This window comes from Gymnoscopelus microlampas (assembly GCF_963454915.1).
Source record: "Gymnoscopelus microlampas genome assembly, chromosome: 10".
Classification (NCBI taxonomy): Eukaryota; Metazoa; Chordata; class Actinopteri; order Myctophiformes; family Myctophidae; genus Gymnoscopelus; species Gymnoscopelus microlampas.
In genome coordinates, this window is record NC_139947.1 from 12,344,332 (window position 1) to 12,361,184 (window position 16,853).

Consider the following 16,853-nt stretch of genomic DNA (forward strand, 5'->3'; position numbering starts at 1 on the left):
TGCAAGATTTTATTTGAAAATAGCCGATCTACGAGCTTGTAGATCTGCTATTTTCAAATAGCTGATGTATGTGTTAAAGTGCTCATGTTGCCCATAGTCGCTTCTTTTGGGCTGGTTTTGGGCTGGTTTTCCTAGACCTGGTTGCTTGTTTCTCTCACAGAATCTGGCAACACTGACCGCACTACACATGCGCAGTTGATCACTGGAGAAGCGCGCGTAAGAAACAGGAAGAGAAGAACGGTCTTGTTGTTTTTCTGCAGCTCTAGTCTGCTCCGTTCATTCATTCAGAGTTGTTATGCTAAGGTAAGTTAACGTTCACTGTATATACTATATATTTAGCAAACGTTGTCTTTTGTCATATTCCTCATACTTTTGTTGCTTAAGTTTATGTCATCGATTTATTTAGCGAAGTTAGCGAGGGACTCTCGTCCTTCTTTGTTTACCCCAGAGACACGGCCCGCTGGACTCCGCCATGTTGAAACTAGTGTTCGGTACAAACGTATTTACACACAATTACAATATTATTGTATCCAAGTGATGTTTAAAGCAGGGGTCTTCAACAGGGGGTCCTCAGAGTTACTACCCAGGGGCCGCCAAATCTGTGTGTGTGTGTTATATATTTATTTTTTACATTAACCACTTGAACCCTAGCATCCCTTTTCTGAGGGTAACCAAAAATAGCAGATCTAGAAAAATAGCAGATCTACAAGCTCACAGTGAGCTTGTAGATCGGCTATTTTTGGCAAAAAGGTTTGGTCTAGAGGGGGTAAAAAGAGCAGACCAAGTTGAAAAAAAAAGTTTAATCTGAAATACAATTTTATACAATATAGAGGGGGTCCCTGCTCCATCTCTCTCTCAGCTAGGGGTCTTTGGAAAACGTTGAAGACCTCTGGTTTAAAGCATCTATTTACTACTTTACTTTAGCCATATTTTATGTTTGTCATACAACTGTGTTGTTTAAAAAATGTTTAAAAAATGTTCATCTACAAGCTGACAACATGCTTTGTGATCTTGTAGATGTTCAGAAAATCGCTTTTATAAGAATATTATTTATAATAAATGTATTCAATTAAATGTTGCACCCCTGTGGGTTAGAAAAGCTAAACTGGCCTAGGGCAGTGGTTACCAAACTGGGGGTCCCAAGAAGATTATCTTAATGTTTTTCTCACTCAACAGTAAACAAACCAACATACAGTGTAAGTGCATACACTATACAGGGTATCTGCACATTTATAAAGAGACAACTTAAGAACTTATAAGACCTTTTTAATCCCTCTAAAACAGGGGCTTTCAACCTGTGGTCCGGGGACCACCAGTGGTCCTTGAGGGGGTTCCAGGGGGTCCCCAGGCAAATGAATAGTTAGCAACCAAATTTACCCTTATATGTCTGTAACTCTGAGTGTACAAATGGGTCCATTTGGTTCCATTTGTACACTCTCAGAGTTAAATGAACACTGATGATGGTGATACAGTGTAGATTGGGACCCCCTAAAAAATCGAAATGGTTGAGTCCCTGGCATCTATTTTCAAATGGGGGTCCCAGGGCTAATATTTGTCAATTTGGGGGTCCTTGATGCGAAAAAGGTTGAAAACCACTGCTCTAAAATATAAATGGACACACAACAAACAATACTACAAAACATGGTCAAACATTGGCCACATTGTCAAATATTACCTAAGAAATAGGCGCACATTGTGAAAATAGAAGATCTACAAGCTCACATCACAACGCCTCGCGATTGTGAGCTTGTAGATCTGCTATTTTCACAAGCCCGCGGACCCCCATTTGAAAAGATATGCCAGCTAGGGAGTCCCATAAGAGAAGATTTTTACGTCTCTAGCAGTGATTCTTTTAATTTCAAGGACCCCCAGTTTGACATGCATTAGGCTACGGACCCCTATTTAATGGCATTTCTATCTCCGGGACCCCAATTTATATTGTAAAATCTATGTTAATTTAACCATAAGCCATAAGGGTCAATTTGGTTCCTAACTATCCATCATTTAGCTCGGTACCCCCTGGATCTCCCTCGAGGACCCCTGGGGGTCCCGAATTATCATTGTACCAACAATTAATGCGGTAGGGTTAGACAGTGGCACGTTGTGAGGGTGTAGGCTGGCCATTATTGAGAATGTTGTCCAAAATAGGGACACCAGGTTGAAAACAGACTATTATTATTAGTAGTAGTAGTAATTTGTATTATAGATTGTGGCTTATGTTGTTTGTATATTTGGCTGTTTGTCTTGACTGCAAGGCCCTTTGCTACTGTCTTGTCTAGCCTCATTTATGCCAGTGGTTGCCAGTGGTTATTTGTTTAATTCCTTTTTTTACTATTACTTAGTTATTTCTAATTGGCGTCTAGACATTACCAAACATTGTTTCTAATGTATATTATCCTTTTATCCCTTACCTCATAGAGCACTACAATGTTGCAGGACAGATATGCAGCCAGTGGAGCTAAGTGAGTAAGCTACTACTCATGTTAACACACCACTGATACCTGGCAGACAAATGACAAACATCTGACACACTTCAGTCTCTGCTATTAGAAACGTAATGCCAGGTTACACTTTTAAATTGTAATTGTTTATTTTTGTTATGTTTTCTGGCAGTCTGGCAGAGTCAACTGAGAGCCTAAGACCAGACCCAACAAGAAGGATGTTTCCCAGGTCTTGGACCTTGAATAACAACCCAGATGGGCCTTCATTGACTCATTGACCCCTGCTTCAGAGAACTGGAACATGTAAGCAAATGTATTCCTTTGAAGTAGGCCTGCATGTGCTTCCTTCAGTCAGTTGAATATTAAGAACACTAAGTATATTTTATTGTAGGACTAGTGCTCATGATGCACACCAGCAAATAGTTATTGATGGGGATGGGGTGGCGACTGTTGACGAATACAAGTATTTGGGTACAACGATTGATTCCAAGCTGACATGGAATTCCTACACTAATGCCATCTATAAGAAAGGTCAGCAGAGGCTGCATTTTATGCACAGACTGAGACAGTATAATGTGCAAAAAAGTGTAATGGTGCTCTTCCATCGATCCTTCGTGGAGAGTGCACTGACTTTCTGTTTTGTTTCCTGGTATGGCTCACTATCATTGGTTAATAAGAACAAACTCCATAAAATCATCAATGTATCCAGCAAGATAGCTGGGGTACGACATGAGAGTATAGCAGCAATGTATGAGACCCGGGTGCTTAGGAAGGGGAGAGCTATTGCTTGGGATAGAACGCACCCGTTATGCAGTCAATACCACCTTTTACCATCAGGACGACGGTACACAGTGCCAATGTTGCAGGCTAGGGCTTCAAGATCATTTGTCCCTATAGGACTCCTGAACAAACAGGCCCCATCTCAGTTCTGTGCATACAATGTAATGTGATGCCTCTTGAATCATGACTGGTGGCCTTTTCCAGTTTGTATGTATTTATGTTATGTGTTTGTGATTTTTTTGTATCCTGATGGCACAAAAATGTTGTCTCTCTGTGATCTCTCTCTAGTTATGGATGAACACCGGTAGATCCTCGTTGGAGGAATGTGAACTGACCTGCTCTCTCTCTTTATCTGTCTGTGTCATAGGATGAACTCTGACGAATCCTCGATTGACGGAACTCCTACTTTGTACCCAAAGTGATCCGCTGTGGGACCTTAAGCAGCTGGACAAAGGTACAGTAATTACTGTTTCTGACGGAGTATCTCATGAAAGTATACGCTTGTTTAAATAACTGGCTGCTGTAAATTAATGTTTTTAACTTTGCAGCCCGCCTGACATGTCTCCACCACATGAAGTTAGGACATACATGCTCTGCTCACATCCTTGAGGTAAGAAATGTGCATATATGGCAATTTTCATATTTGACTATAAGATTCAGAATGCAACGCATACATTTTTTGTGATATTTTTTTGTTTTTTCTGTTTGTGTTTGTGTCAGTCTGCAGAAGACCCCAACACCTTTCTTCAGGCAAGACCACTCCACTCAGCCCTGCCGTCTGTGAAACCATCTGCACATGCCATTGGAGCCATGCCTGTATTGACCTTCCCAAAAGATGACACCTTTTTTATCCAGGGGGAGGCAGTATTGTGACCAGGATTACTACATGTTTTTGTGATGGTACCTACCCTAGGAGACACGGGGAGAACATGCAAACTCCACACAGAAAGGCCCCTTCGCCAACCCCACCTAGGGGGTGGGCACTGATGACTTGGAGGAGAGGACACGCCCACAGCATCAACTGCGGGAATCGAACCCAGGACCTTCTAGCTGTGAGGCGACAGCACTACCAACTGCGCCACCGTGCTCCCCCCAAAAGAGGACACCTATGCCAGCATGATGTATCTCATGGCGAGTGATTACACCGTTCACCTCACATACCCCAAGTGGAACATGACTCATAGAAAAAGACCAAACGCCACCAGTTCAGTTCCTTGATGTTGCTGTAATACGGTTAGTTGATTACTCAGGTTAGTCACCAACAGAGCTTGGTACTGCTTTATTACCGCCAAGACGTCTTGGTAACAATTATTCTTCAACTGATGGACCCTGTGAAGTAAGGATCAGTTATGCCTCTCCCTCAAAGCACTTTATATATACATTGTATTGTCACGCTGGATGGTTTTTAGAATTGAATGTTTCCAGTTGAGTGTCCAGACTTGAGTGTCTGCTGTGTAAAGTGTGAAGTCCTCCCCCTGCCCAACTTTGCAGTGGTTCTCAAACTTATTCCAGTCCAGGATCCCCAAATTAATATTTGGCTTTGGACCCCCCTCTGAAAATAATCTGTGCCGCTGGGCCTCCCCATACACAATTTGGGTTGTTAAAATTATATCATGGGTTAAAGTAGTAAAACTGACATTGAGGCTATGTCAACAAATGTTCAGCAGGACCTCCTCAAATCCTTTCATGGACTCCTGGGGGTCCCTGTGTGGACCCCACTTTGAGAACCACTATTTTATAGCATGTGGGCCTGAGCTGCTTTATAAAAGAAAATAAATGCTGAAAATAAGAATGCTTCTGGTGTCTTAATTTAAGACTTTTCATTCTATTATTTTGAAGGAATTGCTTCTTATTGTAAGAGTTTTGGGGCTTATTATTATTCTCAGATTTAAGGAAAAAATCCTCAGAATCGGCTTAATAAAGAGAACAAAAATACCACATTTAAGCATATCTTTCTTAAATAACAAAGTATTCATTGCTTGTATTAAGCAGAACTTGCTTTAGATGTAGGCATTTTTGTCTAGTTTTAAGCACCAGTATGCTCTTTCAGTGGCTAGACTTTGTTTCTAGTTTTAAGAATTCTAGTATAGAAAAAAATGCTTACCCCATTGGCAGTTTTTTTTGCTTGATATAAAGAAATATGTCTCAATTTAAAAATATTTTGCTTGTTTTAATTTGGCCATTTTTTGCAGTGAATGTTAAATGAAAAATCCATTCTTCTGTGCATTATGCTCTATCTAGCAGTGATATAAAATGCAAGATTAATAGTTTTCATTTATTAAAATAATATCATGACACTGAAAGAGGATTACAAAATCAAACCTCCATATCTCATTAATATCTATGAGCAGCTATTTGTTATGCATAAACCATGAATTAGCTCATTAGACCGTGAAGGAAAACTGCATTAAAGGTTAGAAAGTGAAAACTTAAGCCGCCACCTGTCCATGTGCGCGATTATGCTTAAATCCACACAAACTGCAGGCTCATGAACAGATTAATTTAGATAAAACACGCCGTAAGCACAAGATGCCGTACCTTCAGGGACCAGCTGGAGTATGCTTGCAACTCATTTAAGTTGTGCATATACCCCCTCCTTCACGAAAGGAGAAATACATCCAGCTTGTTGCAGTAGTCCAAGAGATGATGCATTGGAACGCTGTGAGAAATTAAAAAGCAACCGCATTTCCGCTGCCTTTGTTTTATCAACTTGCTGTGGCTAAGAGGGCTGATATTTGTTTGAGTCTAACCAAATTTCCACTCTCTAAACAAACAAGCCCGGAGCAGCTTGGAACAGTGTGTGTGTGCGCGTGTGCGTGTGCGTGCGCACTTTAATTAGTTTCCAAATGACTGCAGTGAGTAGGATGGCAACCATTTGTTCTCTTTGAAGCACATAGATACAGTGGAACACTTATTAGAGCTGTTTTAATTTACGACCGCCAGACCAGTTCAACATCTATACCTGCTCATCTTGGCACCTTCTTGGGTTTAAAGCTGCACTATGTAACATTCCTCTTCTACCCCGGATTTGAACCCGGTTTCCTGCTTTAAGTCCTGCCATTTTTTACCATTGAGCTAATGGAGCATGCCTGCTTGCCCAGGGGATAAAATTGAATATTGACCATCAGGTCAAAATTCGTGCCAGATCCTCTGTCTATGTGAGACATGACCTTTGACACGATCTAAATGTCTCAATAGACGAGCACGGACACAATATACAACCACCCCAATAATTGTATTGTATTAACATACTCTGATACAGATTAAAGTTACATAGTGCCACTTTAAGTGTTTTAAAGAATATCAATAAATACATAAAACTAAATGGAGCATGGGAGGGTAATTATATTTTTCTTTGAATTAGCATACCAAGAATGACACCACTGTGAATAGAGAAGAAAGCTCGAGAAGGCAGATAAGATCACACATATCTGTAAAGCAATACAACAACACAACAAAACCTTCATCTGTCTTTTTGCTTTTACAGCCTTTTAAAATTTATTTAGCATTTTGTTGGGGTTTGCTTTTTAGATCTGGTCATAAAGATGGAAAAAAAGACAGAAAGAATGCTTTTTGACATAAGAGCTTTGTGTTCATGTAGGCTAAGCAAGAAATGAAGAATAGAAAATGTTGCTCTGAAGGACATTTCGTGCACATTTGCATTTTTGCAAGACATGCACTCATGTTTACATAATATTTGAAATCTTCATCAGCAACATTCCTAATCGTCGTGTATCGCATACTAGCCCTGCTGCTGACTCGTCTTGTACCTGTTTTGAATCATAATTATTGTGCTGTACCGTGCATGTATAAGGCAATTCTAAATATACAGTATTTGCTAATTCAGTGTTTCATGTTCTTTAATTTTTGACTTGACCATTTTAACTCTGGGAGAGATCAATATCACAGAAGGTTACATCATGGATTTTGGTTCATCTCTATAAGAATCTCTTCAAAATAGTCAAGCCTGCGCTATTATTGTCTCCGTCAGGCCGAAAGGCATGGCGAGAGAGTATGTTTTACCCCCTGTCCGTCCGTCCGTCCATCCGTGTGTGTGGGTGTGTCCGTCTGTCCGTCCGTGTGTCATTCTGTCATTTTGTGGACAGCTGATCTCTGGCACCGTTGGCTTGATCGCAGCGAAACTGTGCACACACACTCCATGGATGCCAGAGCAGAACCTCTGCTCCAAATGTTTCACACGGGCCTTTTATAGCGCCACCAGGATGCCGATTTGTGCAAAACACATTCTTGGACAGTACTCCTACAGATTCTGTCCAAAACTCCTCCAAATCGGTACACAGTATCTCTCTAGTCGTTAAAAGAAACGGCTCATTTCAGATTTTTCATATTCCATCCTGATTGGCAAAAAATGCCTTTCAAAGTTTGCAGGAGTACTCCGTTTCTAACAAAATGCGTCAAATCATGAACACAGCATGCAATTTCCGTGAAATTTTGCGCACACATTCCCATTAGGCTGAGGAAGAAAATGTTCAAATCAGCCTCATGGTGGCGCTGTAACAGGCCGATTCGTGTTTTTACCGATAACTGCACCAATTAGTGTAAAACTTTGTCTGCACACTCTGTAGAGGCCAAGGAAAAACCTTTGCCCTGCATTTTTCACACTTGCCTTTTATAGCGCCACCAAGAGGCAGACTTATGTAAAACACATTTTTTGATATTAAGCCTTCAGATTTGATCCAAATTTCACGCAAATCGGTACACATGATCTCTATAGTCATGTGATCAAGAAGGATCTGTTTGATTTTTCATATTCCATCCCGATTGGCTAACATTGACATGTAATGTTTGCAGGAGTGGCCCGTTTCGAACAAAATGCCGCAAATCATGAACGCAGCGTCCGATTGCGATGAAACTTTGAATGCACATTTGCACTACGTTGAGTAACAAATGCCACCCTTTTAACATTGGCCTGTTATAGCGCCACCAGCAGATCAAATTTAGCAAATCACATTTTTAGAACAAAATGCCTCAAATCATGCATGCAGTGTCCGATTGCCGTGCACGGCCTTGTGTGTGTGTGTGTGTGTGTGTGTGTGTGTGTGTGTGTGTGTGTGTGTGTGTGTGTGTGTGTGTGTGTGTGTGTGTGTGTGTGTGTGTGTGTGTGTGTGTGTGTGTGTGTGTGTGCATTCATGCACATTTTATTTGCACAGACATATGGAATGGAAATGAAGGGTAATTCAGAGTTCAGTGTGGAAATGGTATCATCTTGTGCTGAAAAATGATCAAGTACAGCAGTATCTTTGAAGACGATGATGATATTTTATTTTGATATGTTCTCACAAATCTACATGACGGATTGCCGTGGAGAAGGTAGCGGTATGGCTGTGGAATTGCTGTGATACCGCAAAATAACTGGATGGGTTGCGGTAGGAGTCATGGCTCTTCAATAATTCATGTTGTGTATTCTTAAACGTTGCCATGCATTTGAACACACACACACACACACACACACACACACACACACACACACACACACACACACACACACACACACACGCGAAAAACCTTGTAGAATATTTGTAAAAGAATATTACAAATCATACAATTAATAGTATCTCTCTCTAAAATACAATAAACAATACAAATACATTTGAATCTGAATTTAAATAATATGTATTGTCATTCAAAATGTATGTAGACAGGCCATACTCGTCCGGGGATATGAGCACCCAAAGTATGTGCAGTTTGGGTTATGCGCTGTGCACAGACAGTATATCAGGGATGGAAAGTGACTTTTTACCTGCAATATAATTCCAACACACATGCGTGCTCCAAGGTTATAATGGTTTTGGATTTTGTCATTATAGTTTAGTTTTTAGTTAGTTTTGACTTTTTTTCTGAGTCCTTTCAGCCTTCAACCTCCTATCTGTTGTAAAAAATAAAATAAAAAAATAAACTGATGTGTTTACAAAGCAGACATTGCGTTCATGGATGGGTCACATCTCCATTGATAGATTGTGTTAAAGTAAGGCAACACAGAGGAGCCTCTCGGTCCGTGCTCATTCATCCCATAGCTTGGGGTGCTATAACCATGGCGACATGGCGACGATAGCTCCCATAGGCCAAACTCCGAATCTCTGGTGTTGACATAAAAACGCTAATAAATAGTTTACATTTTGGGAAAGTTAAAAACGGACGTCGGTATTTGGTGCATATGCTAATGGACAATAGCCGTGTGCAAATTCAGATCAATTGCTCCAGCCATTGAGGAGAACTGGGCAGGACAGACAGATTCTGAACAGATCCTGTCCACAGAGGTTTCCTTAATTATACGTAGGATAACCGCTGTGGGAAAAAAAGAGGTTTGAATCCATATGCAAATATATAATTTTCATTTAGATAATAGATACTTAATTGGGAAACCTATTGCAAAAAAAAAAGTTAAGGTATTCAGGTGCATGGATGTAAACAGAATGAAGCTAAGTTGTGACAACCGTGTCAAGGATGTTTGTGTGTGTGTGTGTGTGTGTGTGTGTGTGTGTCTGTGTGCGTGTGCGATAGTGGGGTGTAAGGACTGAGAGCTCAACCTCTAATGGCTGTTCTGTTAAGGGAAAAACAGACAGCCTGTGAATCTTTCAGGGCTAAATGCATAATGCATTTCCTGCGCTGCTGATGGGAGTCATGATGGACTGACAAGCACCTGCAGATGTTATCCAAACTTCTCCTGCAACTTCTTGCATTCTCGCTCCTATCGCCTAATTATAGTCTAAGAGAGAGAGAAGAGACAGACAGACAGACAGACAGACAGACAGACAGACAGTACTACACACAGACAGAGAGTACTATCCAGTTGTAATGCTGAAACAGAACTTGCAGGTGAGCTTTGCGGGCTGAGATTTCCCATGATAAAGTGAATTACATTTTTAGGATGGAGACACCTTTCACAACTTTGTGGAACTGCTACATTCTCAGATACAAGCACATGTTTGTGTGAACGTCTTGTGCATTTGTGAGTTACATTCAATACTCAGTGAGAACATGTATTACCGGTAGAGAAAGACACATGACTCTTGTGTGTTTGTGTGTGTGCGCACAACTTTAAATATCATGTATTGCCATGTATTGTTGACTAATTGCCTTGACTAATTGCATACAAAATTGATTTATTGGTATCTGACCCCTGCTAGTTTTTTATAAATATCACCCGATTAAATAGCCCTTTACATTCGCTATCGAATTGGCAATAAAATAGTATATTTTCTGTTACAGGTAGAGATACTGCCTGTAACTGAAATTAAAACACCACAATATGTGTTGTATCACACCAAAAAGTGAGTAGAATAAATATCAAATATGTTGTATAATCTGCATAAATGTATATTTACGTTTATTGTCGTCTTTCACAGCAGTGAACTGTAAATGAATTGGGGACTTGAAGACAAATGCAAGGCTACCAGGAACAAATCTAAGTCATCATACATGTAAAATGCACTTTTTCAAATCTATACTTCATTATGGCAAGAACTTCAGACTCATTTTCTATCATTGCGTCCCTCAGAGAATTGCTGGCTATGTTTTGTCAGGGACACAAGCTTGTCTGGTAGGAACATTTTATTACTTTCCTTAATAGATGCACAGTTTTGATCAGCAATATTTTTCTTTGATGGAGCCCTTTTGGCAAAGCATCTTGCCTCCACTCTCTCTGTATATCTGAGGACACTCTGCTTTTCTTTTCTCTGTCTGCTGAGTTCTTTACATTCCTCTCTTATCACGCAAAAAAGGACAGCAGCATCTCATCTGAAATCTACCAGCATTGTCCTCATTTTCCTCTTTTTCGTATGTTGTGGCCCCATCAGTCCTGTCCCAGCCCGTTTTGCAACATACAGTACTGTACTGTAGTTACTCCAGTGCTGAGTCTTCAGGGTTTGATGGGCTGCCCACTTCTATCACTAGAACCCTGGGTTCATTCATTCATCCCTGTACCCATCTGAAGAACATCTGCTGCCTCAGACGGGAGTCCAAAACTTCTTGGTGGGACAACCGGTAGACTTGTTCACCCTGACCCAAAACTTTTCTACTTCCTGTGTCCATTCCCTCTCCGTCATCCAGGGGTTGTTGTGGTAACACACCTCACCACAGTCTGCTGAAGACCTGCTCTTCCTCCCATGCTGGCCAACAGCTGTGACCTTCAGGTTGAGAGGACGCGTGATGGGATGTGGCTGTAAAGGGTTCGACTCCTGACTGCTGTGTGGACAGCAGACGGCTGGGTGCTGTCCGTTACCACAGCCAATCAAGGTCCGAGCATGCGGCAGCGTACCGCAGATCCCCCCCATCTTCCACAGGGGGGAGCTGTCATTCCTAATCTCTTAATACCTCAGTGGCCAAGGTGACCCAGACAAAACTAACGCCACCGCCAGAAGGAAACAAAAATCCAATCTTATTCCACAGCTTGAATTGGAAAAGAGACGTTTCTAAGGATGATATGGTCAAATGTGGTCACTGAAAACTCAGGAGATTTCATAAGGCGCTGAATTATAAATCTGTCTGGGTGCTTGGCACAGTCGAGGCCTCTCAACATTGACACTTTGATGAAAGTTGCTCCATCAGAAGATAAATCTGACTCATGAAAACCAGAGATTGGCTCATTTACATTCTGTTTGGTTTCATTGACCGTTGAAGGCATTGAAATGCAACTGCCTGAATACTTTTTACCCATCGGCCCCCTTAACCACTGGAATCCTATATACTAGTTGACCAGGGTCCCCCAGTGCTCTATACTAAATCTCATTAACAACAATACACAGCGGTGCCTTGTGAGCTTGTAAATCGCCTATTTTCGGGAGATGTTACCCCCAGAATAGTGATGCTAGGATTCAAGTGGCTGTGTTTTTTTTTTTTGTATTTACCGGAATGGTAACTAAAGCAGATGTGTCAGTGTGAGAGACTCTCTCCTCCCCAGTGGTCTGGTGTACAGGAGAAGGACTATTATCTAGAGCAGCTTCAAAGGTGTTTGACTATGCAAACACACCGTCTGCATCCCGTCCTGTCTTACATAATGTCAACTAAAGGATTCACTTTGATGTTATCTGTGGACCGAGAGGCTCCTCTGTGTTACTTTAACACAATCTATCAATGGAGATGTGACCCATCCATGAACACAATATCTGCTTTGTAAACATTTTATTTTTTACAACAGATAGGAGGTTGAAGGCTGATTGGACTCAGAAAAATGATAAACAAATCAAGTTAAGCCCTCAGGAGAAATAATGTCTCTCTATGCTATATGGTACTCAACATTCTGTCTCTCTATCCTTGTAGTGGAGCGGCTAAATGCTTTTTTCTGGCAGAATCTTTCAGTTGATGATAAAAGCGTGAAAATTGGCATGAGCAGTCTCCATGGGTCACTTGACAAGAAAATTGTCTGAGCCATTTGTAATTTCAAGATGGCGGCCATTTTTCAAGATGGCCGACACCTTAGTGGGCAGTTAAGTGATATGATGGTTTATTTGGTGATACAAGCATGAAAATTGGCATGAGCAGTCTCTGTGGGTCACTTGACAATAGGCCACCCACAGCTCCTTGAAATGTCAAGATGGCGGCCATTTTTCAAGATGGCCACCACCTTAGTGGAGCATTTAAGCTTAATAAATCATTTGGTTGGTGATACAAGCATTAAAATTGCCATGAGCCGTCTCAAAAGGTCATTTGACAAGAAACCGCCCACAGCCACTTGAAATTTCAAGATGACTGCCGTCCGCCACGTGGATCTTTAAATGATACCTTTTCTCATTTAAATGTATTGGGTTCCTCAAAAAGCTCTGTCAAGATAGGTTGTTTGACTGTGTTTTGTCTGACTCCTCGCCCACGACCTGTCCAGTTTGGTAAAACCTGTCAGGAGTTGCCTCCCACTGGCATAGCTCTCAGGGTTCACTGAGGTACACAAGCTCCCTTACCACGACAAGGTAACAATCACAAGGGAGGATATATATATATATATTTTTTTTTAACTAACAGCCATTACATGTGTCAAATAAATACTAAGAGATGGGGAAACAAAACATATGATTAATAAATGAGCACAGTTGTGGTGCTGATTAGCATAGTTGTGGCGCTGAACGGACAGTGCTCCAAAATTATAATTGAGCAATGGCTAATACTGAATGGCAGTAGCCACGGAACCATGACAAACTATACTAAGGAACTAAACCGAAAATGTGCTTCACTGTTACATATGGCAGTGGAAGGCAGTGGAAGCAATGTTACAAAGACAACTGAAAATTACACAGTAATAGACTGGTGACAAAGTAAAACATGATGCGCCGATGTGGCGAGGGGAAGCCGAGCCATAGGCCTACACTACACAGAGGATAACGGGGAAAAACTCTGGCAAAATAAACATGCAAATAGTTCTAGCAGGGGCAACTACATAGGCATGTGCAGCTGAGTCCATATTTGAAGCACTTACACCTTCCAGTACATGCCTTGGTGCACCCACATTTGGTCAACTCCCAACAACTCTCCGCAATAGGTGGAAGTGGAGTCCAGAAGACTTTCCACTTCTCGTCCTGTTCCACCCATCCCCAGTCAGATGGGCTCGGCATTTGTGGATGTCGCTTCAATGCCTGTCCCCACACGTATCCAGCCTCATAAGAAGCACGTTTGGCATGCTCTTTGAGTGCTGCTTGAGTTGGTGGGATCAAGTCATAATGTCTTTGCTTTCTAGCAAAGAGATCAAGCCTGGCCTCGTTCACAGTTGTGACATCGCTGGACCTGTCATACATGAGCACAACAAATCTCTCCAAAGCTTGCAGGTCACTATCCTCCACTGCAGAGGGACATTCGCTGAGTGTTGCAAATGTGTTTGACACCTCATCACACACGTCCCATGTGTTCCAGGCAGACTTCTTTGATTTGCCATGGAAGGATGACACAATATCACAACCACTGAAGGCATGGAAGAAGAGGATACCACGTGTTTTCTCTGGTCCTATGGCTGAAACCACCTCATGTATTGGGATCCATCTTGTCTTCTCTCCTTTGCCAAAAGTCACCCACACTTTTTCAAGGCCAAGTTGCATCAAAGAGGGCATAACGGAAGTGGCTATGATTACAATGTCTGTGTCATTGGCATCAATCATCAGGGATTTGTGTCCTTGTTTCACTGCATGTTGGGCATGAAGGAAAATACGCGTGTCTGCCTCTTCATGACTACACAGGGCTACTGCATCCAGGTTAGCAGCTTGGTTGCTAACAGCATCTTCCCCCTTCGTCACAATGACTATATTGGCTGTTTTCATTTCCTTAACTTTATCAGCAATGAAATGGAACAATTCCTGCTTGTTGTTTTCATCCCGTAGGAAGCTTTGCCAGTTTGACGGAGTTTTGCCTGTGCCTGTTACTCTCCTCCTGATTGCTTTTCCCCGTTTTGACCTTGCCTCAGACTTCAGACTGGACTTCCAGTAAACATCGAACACAATGTCCGTCCGCCTGTATATATGGCTGTATGTCTCTATTCTTGGAAGTATGTCACTTATTGCATATTCATCAAACGTCTTGCTTGAACGTGGTGGCAGTGTATTCACCATAGCTGATCCATCCACTATAAGAACATCTGATTCTGGCTTTTTTTCAGGCAATGTCACTTTCGCTTGTAGTATCTCAGCCAGGTGTGATTTGGTACACGTGCGGAGTTTCCCTCCATCACTGAGAGCGGCGGGAGCTGATTGGTTCTCATGATTGAAGAACTCTTGTAAGTCACACTGCCTGTTCTGGCAAGAGATGAATAGTCGGGAGAAAAGTTGGTAGTCATCCTTAAGTTCCTTCATCTTGGAGTTTGTTCCACTGACAACTGGCTTGTGCTTGAAGAAAGTTACCATATTCTTCTTGATAGGCTTGTAGAAAGAGCATGGACTATCAAGGCTCTGTAAATCTGTCATGAAAGACTTGAACTGTTCTCTGCCTTGTTGGTGATGCACGGCTATCAGCTCAGCTGAACTGGCATCAACAATGTCCTTTGTGTCCAACACAAGCAGATCATCTGATTCTTCCATGAAAGGGTTACCCATTTCCCTCAAGACTGATGTGAGTCGTTTCACTTTCTCCAAAAATGCTTTTTGAGCAGCCTCTGTTTGTTCATGGTGATGATTACCTTTCTGCACATCTTTAGCTCCTGACACAGCTTCATAGTTCTTAACTAGACGGCTCACCTCTGGACCTGCTAACATCCATCTTCGCAGTGCTGATGGGTTCTCTGTCAGCCCGACTGCTCCCCCATCACCTTTGATCACAGCATTGAGCCATTCATGAGCCTGATCAATTGCCACTGCAGAGAAAGCCCTGTCTGACTTATGTACTACAAAGTTCCCCTTGTGGAACTCTGCAGCAACTTCTGGATGTTGCTCCTCAATGCACATCATGTCTCGAAGGTGTATTGGAAGCCAACGAGCATAATTCACATTGTTGTTGGCAAAAAAGTATGGGACAAGTTCAAACAGTGACTCACGGTACAGTGTGAAGTTACCTTCTCGAAATGATCGGATCAAAATGAGAATGGTCAGCTCCATCCTATAAATGAGAAACCAGAACTTGAACTGTGGACTCTTCTGCTCCGTGCACCACACTTCAAAAGTGGTGTTAGTGTTGTCAGGTGTCTCTTCCCTGTACGCATTGTATGCATCTTTCATGAGCTCGTACAGACTGCATACTGTTATCTGATGTGCATTCCGTGTTCTAGTTACACTTGATGCTGAAAGAAATGAATCTGCTGTACCAGGTGAGGCTACCCCAGCCTCAACGAGGGCACTAGTCCATCCACTGTCCTTGAGTAGCGTTCCGATAGATTTAAACGCTGTCATTTCAATATGTAGACCTCCGAACATGATCACATATTTGTTTTCTCCATATTGCTCTGGCCAGTGCCATTGGATCTGCTTTGCAAGAGCATATAGTGGCTGGTCAGCAGCTATGACTGGCGTTTGTCCTGGATTCAGGAATGCTACTGTATCCCTAACTTTGTCCATAACATGCTTTATTGTTGCGACAGAGTGGGCCTGGTCTCGGAAGAGGGGAAGCAGTGATGTAATGCTGATATTAAAACCCTGGCTCCTCCTTTGGGATGCATGGTTGGCTGACCATGTTATAGTGGAAGAAGCATCGACTTCTTGGGTTAGGCTAACCTTCTCCAGCCATTCATACTCGGCTGCAAAGTTTCTGCTGAATACAATAGGGTCTGGCAATGGTAGGTTCAGGTTGACTACAGGACGGGGCTCTGGGTTTTTCTTATTGAAGAAAGCTGGTTGGATGTTAGAGAAGGATTCAGGAATCTCAGGAACCTTCTTTGGTCTGTTATCTGAAAGGTGCAGTGGTGGTCTTATCTCACCGTCATTGTTAAGGGTTGGATGTTGGAACATGGAAATACTTGTACCATGAAAGGATGTATTTGCTGTTGTTGCTGTGGGATTATGATCAATGTTGTCCATAGCAGATGTGGTGAAGAGTCCCTTTCGCAGAATCGGTGGGCAGACAACCCCATCTACCACATATTGGTTCACCACAGATTCTCCTAGCAGTGCGGAAACTTCTAACACCCTGTCATAGGAGATGCTAATTCCATTCTCATGAAGCATATCGATAAGTTGTCGCTTTCGTGTCTTCGCATACACCGTCATCCCG

At 42.0% G+C, this 16,853-nt stretch overlaps 1 long non-coding RNA gene across 1 annotated transcript; it reads left to right on the forward strand.

Moving 5' to 3' along the window:
• The first annotated feature begins 224 nt into the window (after nt 1-224).
• Nucleotides 225-4,093, forward strand: LOC311052809. The gene is made up of 6 exons (XR_014601554.1): nt 225-303; nt 2,419-2,462; nt 2,614-2,744; nt 3,589-3,675; nt 3,770-3,831; nt 3,942-4,093. It is a non-coding gene; the product is annotated as an uncharacterized lncRNA (long non-coding RNA).
• Nucleotides 4,094-16,853: the final 12,760 nt, after the last annotated feature.